Consider the following 5,889-nt stretch of genomic DNA (forward strand, 5'->3'; position numbering starts at 1 on the left):
ACGTGCTATATTTGCAACATAATCAAAAAATTCAAAAGTGTATTTTTAAACATACACTTAGAAGGGTCTGATAAAGCATTGGAAGAAAAAGAGAGAGGTTAGAAGTGTATTTGTTATTCAAGTCTCCTCCCAGCAGGAGCCAGCAAATGGTAGGATGAGAGGGTTTTTTTTTTTTTTCAGTACCAATAGGTCTTTATTTATTCATTGTATTTTCCCAGGGAAAGTAGAAGGGAGGGCGAAAGAGTCAGCATGTGTGTTACAAAATGATTAGAAAATGGGAAAAGAAGTACTCAGTACAGCAAAATCAACCATCAAATAAACACACCCTAGGATGGGGTCACCAAAGCCCAAGGGGGCTCAGTCTCCTGCAGTTCAGCAATGAGGGGAAGGGATCAGGAAAAGAACATACAAGTACAGGCTTGCCTACCCTTCCTCTCCATAAATTCAAGATTTCACACAAAGCAGTAAACACTGAGTTACATTTGTCCGTCTCCTATTAAACAATCTTGTGGCCACTTTAACATAAGTTTCTTTTACCTGTATAAAAGTTCCTGAGTGACTTGGATATACAGTCATAATCTCTTGCTTGATCTCCTGCCCCAACTTTCTACATTGAAGTGCCCCAATTGCTTCTCTCTACTTTAGGATTACAGATTAAGTAGTTTTGATCCATCCAAAATACAGCAGTGTTTCAAGTGTTTGGCATGAATCACCATCAAGAAATGGTCTTGAGGCTCGGTGCCTGTAGCTCAGTGAGTAGGGCACTGGCCACATACACTGAGGCTGGCGGGTTCCAGCCTGGCCAAGCCAGCTAAACAACAATGACAACTGCAACCAAAAACCAGCCAGGCATTGTGGTAGGCCCAGCTACTCAGGAGGCTGAGGCAAGAGAATCGCTTAAGCCCAAGAGTTTGAGGTTGCTGTGAGCTGTGATGCCAGGGCATTCTACCAAGGGTGACATAGTGAGACTCTGTTTCAAAAAAAAAAAAAAAAAAAAGGAATGGTCTTGATGTGCCCTAACAAGGGATGGAGGGTTCCTATGGTTCTTCAGGAGTTTAGCATCAACCATTTAAGAGTTGTGGAGACATTCCAAGAATTAAATACATCTGTGTGTGAGTCTGTAGGTTTTCTTTGGGGGGGAGGATGGGAAAGAGAGTAGGGTAGGAGAGAAGTTTTTAGGACAGAAAATCTGGTTGAAAATAGGGAAAGGGAACACAAATGAAAGGCTGGTGTTCAAGATCCCCACTTCAAGAAGAGGGCCTCTCCAAACTAACGTTTCTGATCCTTTTGCCTGGTGCAGAACCTTCTGTCAAAGATGCTTTGGCTATTTTCCTCTCAATACAAAAAGAAGGTTGTAAACAATAAAACCCCAAAAGAACATAAAGCCAACACATTATATTTACACAAACTAGGCCACCTAGCAACCACCAACTCATTAAAGTCCTACAAAGCCCAAACAAATACAATAACTAAAAGGGGGCATACAAGAACCCAGGATCAGACACACACCACCCAATGCGTTCTATTGCATTAGTCCCATTTCAACACAGTGAGGTAGGTTTGCAGTGATTTCACAGCATGTAAATGAAACCCCCTTTTTCTCCTTTAGCTACCAGAACACTATTAATCACTACTGCAGCAGGGCAGGACACCAGCTCCAGGCACCACAAACTGCCCTCGCTTTATGGGTCTTCCTGGAACCTAAAAACTTTGAAAGTTTTTAAGGATTTAAGTCTTTGCTTCATATAATATATCCATCCATCAACAGCACAGGATGAATACAGGGGCATTGGTCTTAAAACTTAAGCTTACCAAGTCACAGTTTTTATAAAAATACATATATACCCTGTTGTGCATGGTAGGCCTAAGGCAACCCAGTGAAGGATGATCAGTTATGTAAAGCATGTCCTGTACCCTAGGTTTAGAGAACCCTCACCTAACCTTGGCTTCCTCTCTGGGCCTTTCACCTGGCCTAACCTCTCCTAACCTCTGCACCACCTTTTCCTGTTTAGAATAATTTCTATTCTTCCAGTAGAAGGCGATCAAGTTATGGGGCAACCCAGTTAGAAGATACTCTCCCATGACACATTTTCAAGGTGGAAGGGGTTTCTTTTTTTCTTTTTTCTTTTTTAGTGTTCTATAAATTTTTTATTTTTTTTAATTTAATTTAATTTTTTATTTTCAAAGTACTCATTTTCTTTCTTTTTTTAAATTAAATCACAGCTGTGTACATTAATGCGATCATGGGGCACCATACACTGGTTTTATAGACCGTTTGACACATTTCCATCACACTGGTTAACATAGCCTTCCTGGCATTTTCTTAGTTATTGTGTTAAGACATTTATATTCCACATTTACTAAGTTTCACATGTACCCTTGTAAGATGCACCACAGGTGTAATCCCACCAATCACCCTCCCCTCCCTCTTCCCCTTCCCCATATTCTTAGGTTATAACTGGGTTATAGCTTTCCTATGAAAGCCATAAATTAGTTTTATAGTAGGGATGAGTACATTGGATACTTTTTCTTCCATTCTTGAGATACTTTAGGTGGAAGGGGTTTCAAGTGGACACTATGGCAGAAAAGACAGCTCTAACTGGCAAACATGAGGTAGTTCAATAGACCATGCACTCCAAATAGTTGCTCTCCATGGTGATAAAAACCACAAAAAATTTTCCTGCTGTGTAGACCTGGAGATGCTGCCAAACTTATCGCTGAAATTGCTCATGTACCTGAGAACACAGTGCAGGAATGAGGGACTTAGATTAAAATATGAAAAAATACAAAACAAGAATATTTATATTAAGAAAAAGACTAAAACGACAAGATACGTCATTTGCACACAGCTAGTGCAGTTGGAATCCTGGAGAAAGTGGGACCCGAGGTGCAGTTATCCAAGGGAGCAAATAAATAAAACCACACTGGCCCAGAATGGGGTGGCTGTGAGCTCAGGAGCAGCAGGACTGCAGCTGTTCCCCCAACCACCCTTTTTGCCTGTCATTACTGCCCATCGCTTGGGACATTTCCCAGCACCCTATCTCAAAAATGGGTATGAAAATATAAGACGTAGGAAAAAACTCTGCCTTATGCTTGAGAGTCCCTCCCATGGAATGTAGTGGTTTGTGGGTGGGGTCCATCAATCTGGTCTTGTACTTAACCATTTCACTTTGGCATGGAGTGATAGTATTACATATCCATCTTTAAAAGGCAAATAACTTCCCTATCCAGGCTACTTTCAAAAGCTAAAGATTTGGGGAATGAAGTCTCAGATAAGCATTCAGGTTCTAGGGTGATTTTCCCCCAAAGCCCTCCCTTGCATTTGAATAGTGCATGGGCAGGGTTCCTTTGCCTCACCCTTTCCCCACACCAAACGGGAAGAAGGAGTGATGCTGTGAACCCTGGCCTGAGATAGGCGGCGGTGCCAGGTACCTCCAACCTACCCTACGCCCACTTTCTCCACTCTGCCCGCTCATTGAAACTTCCTGATAGCAAAACAATAGCCCCCACTCACCACAGCTCAATTCTGGGCTTCTTGGAGCAGGGCAGGGCTGTGGATCTCTTCTTTTTCCTCCCAAAAGTAGGCTGGCTTTGCCTGTGCGCTAGGGGCCTGCTGGGCTGTCAGTGGACATGAGGCTACCATATGGCTGATGCTCTGGCAGAAGTGGCACTGCTTGGGCTGGGGTGGCAGCTTGCATTCCTTATCACGATGGTCTAGGCCTCCACAGTTGTAGCACCTGTCTCCTTTAGATCTGCACTTCTGCGTGTTCTCCCCCTTTGGCTGCCTCTCACTCCCAATACAGAACACCCCACCAGGTCCAGTGACACGGATGGATTCCAAGCCCTTGGAAGACTTCTTAAAGATGAACTCTACAGCTTCACCCTCCTTTAGGCTCCAGAAGCCCTCCATGTGCAGCTTACTCTGGGGCACAAAGATGTCACGGAAGGGTGGAGCGTGATCCTGGCGTGGGCGGTCAAGGACAGGAAGCTGAACCACATTTTCATTCTAAGTGCCGTGAAAGCCATATGTGGCTGCTCAGGGTTTGTATTTTGATCATCTTCGCTTTTTGTTTTCATTCTAAGTGTGGTGTTGGGGATACGTAGGTGCTTTTGGCATGTTCAATCTTCTCCCTGAAATGTACTTTCAGACAGTAGCTCTTCTCAGTTTTTGCAAGGAGCAATTCAACATAGCAATCTAGTGCCCCTCCCTTACCCTCTTACACAAAGACTAAGAAAGAAACAGTTCAACAAATCCTCCCACACTGAAATGTACTGCCAGGGATGAGGTTGTGGGCCACCTCTCTTCTTGACCATAATTTTCTGTTATAAATTCAGTAAAGAAAATGTTATACAACCTGGGGCAATCTTCTCCTTCAAATTTAACTTCATGTTACACCCGAGAATCGGAATCCCCAATGACCATACAAGAGAGCCAGACACTGATGCAAATCACATGAGGGCATTTATTCAGGCTCAAGCCAGGGCTGCCAGTATTCCCAGACACAACTGGGGCCGAGAGCCCTGTGCTCATCCCCCCTGGGGATTTTATGCAGTGGTTATGGGGTGAGGGGCGTGGGAAATAAAGCGTGGCCTCTGGGTCGATTATCTCTTACGCTGACACTAGAATATAGGGCTGATAGGGTCCAGCCAATATCATTGGCCAGGGGGTGGGTGGGGGGAGGGTTCTGACGACTCTGGAAGATAGGGACGCATCCCAGGAGATAGGGAGGGGTGTGGTTTACTAAGAAACGAAACAAAGGATTTTCAGGTTGCTTTTAAAATGGAGGACAAAAGCCTGAAATGATGAAAAGCCCAAAATGGCATCACTGGGTCCTTCATTCCCCCCTTCTCATTGTAACTAGGAGGACCCAATCATGGGACCTTCATGGTGAGTCTGAGATGTTCGGGGAGGGGGGGCTCAAGGGCTGATACTGGGCCCTGAGAACCATCAGTTGCACCATCCCAATTCATTCTTTTATAAACTCCATAAATTTGTTAACTATACATGGTCCTATTGTTAAGGCTAATAGCAGAATTAGGGGTCCAGCTATGGCAGAAATAAGGGTGGTGAGCCCTGGGGACCAATTAAACATAGCCTCATACCAACTCTGAGCTTGCTCTCTTTCGTGTCTGCGTTTCTGTAGTCCTTCTCGTACTAGGGTCATGGATTCTTTAACTATCTCAGAATGGTCAGCATAAAAACAGCACTCCTTGCCCAGAGCACTAAATAATACCCCTTGTTGCAGAAATAACAAATCGAGCCCCCTCCGGTTCTGGAGCACTACTTCGGAAAGGGAAGTGAGGGAGTCCTGAAGTAGAGTAATGGATTTTTCTATTCTTTCTATATCTAGATCGATGGCCACTCTTAGTGCCCCATAGTTTTTATCTTGGAGGACTAGAGCTGGGATCCCATTGCCTGCCCCTGCTAACCCAGTCCTGACAGGGTGGAGACGGTGAGTGCCGTCACTGGTTCCCTTTTGAAATGAAGGCCTGTGCTTTCAAATCTCTGAAAAACAGTTTCTTGCTCATGGTAATCTTCCTTGATGGCAAACGGGTCTGCCAACTGGACGTGGATGTGATGGACCCATGCGGCGATATCATCGACCTTGAGTGCGGTGGGGGTGGTCAGAATCACAGTCTAAGGCCCTTTCCACCGGGGTTAGAGAGTTTCCTGTGGTGCCTCTTGACATAGACCCAGTCCCCTGGCTGGAACTTGTGAGGCTCTGGGATCGGGCCCGCCGCATAGGTGGCACTCTGGCAGTTCCAATTCTCTTTCTGAACCTGCTAGTAACAGCGGAGGGAAAGGAGAAAATCTTTATCATTTGCCTCTGTTAAAAGATCTATGTGGGCCTCCAGACTCCGGGCCTCCACTGACACCAGCCTCCGCCG

At 44.9% G+C, this 5,889-nt stretch overlaps 1 pseudogene; it reads right to left on the minus strand.

Moving 5' to 3' along the window:
* Window positions 1–3,520: 3,520 nt before the first annotated feature.
* Window positions 3,521–4,077, minus strand: LOC128568545 (protein lin-28 homolog A-like; annotated as a pseudogene).
* Window positions 4,078–5,889: the final 1,812 nt, after the last annotated feature.

The sequence above is a fragment of the Nycticebus coucang genome, chromosome 17, assembly GCF_027406575.1.
Source record: "Nycticebus coucang isolate mNycCou1 chromosome 17, mNycCou1.pri, whole genome shotgun sequence".
Lineage (NCBI taxonomy): Eukaryota > Metazoa > Chordata > Mammalia > Primates > Lorisidae > Nycticebus > Nycticebus coucang.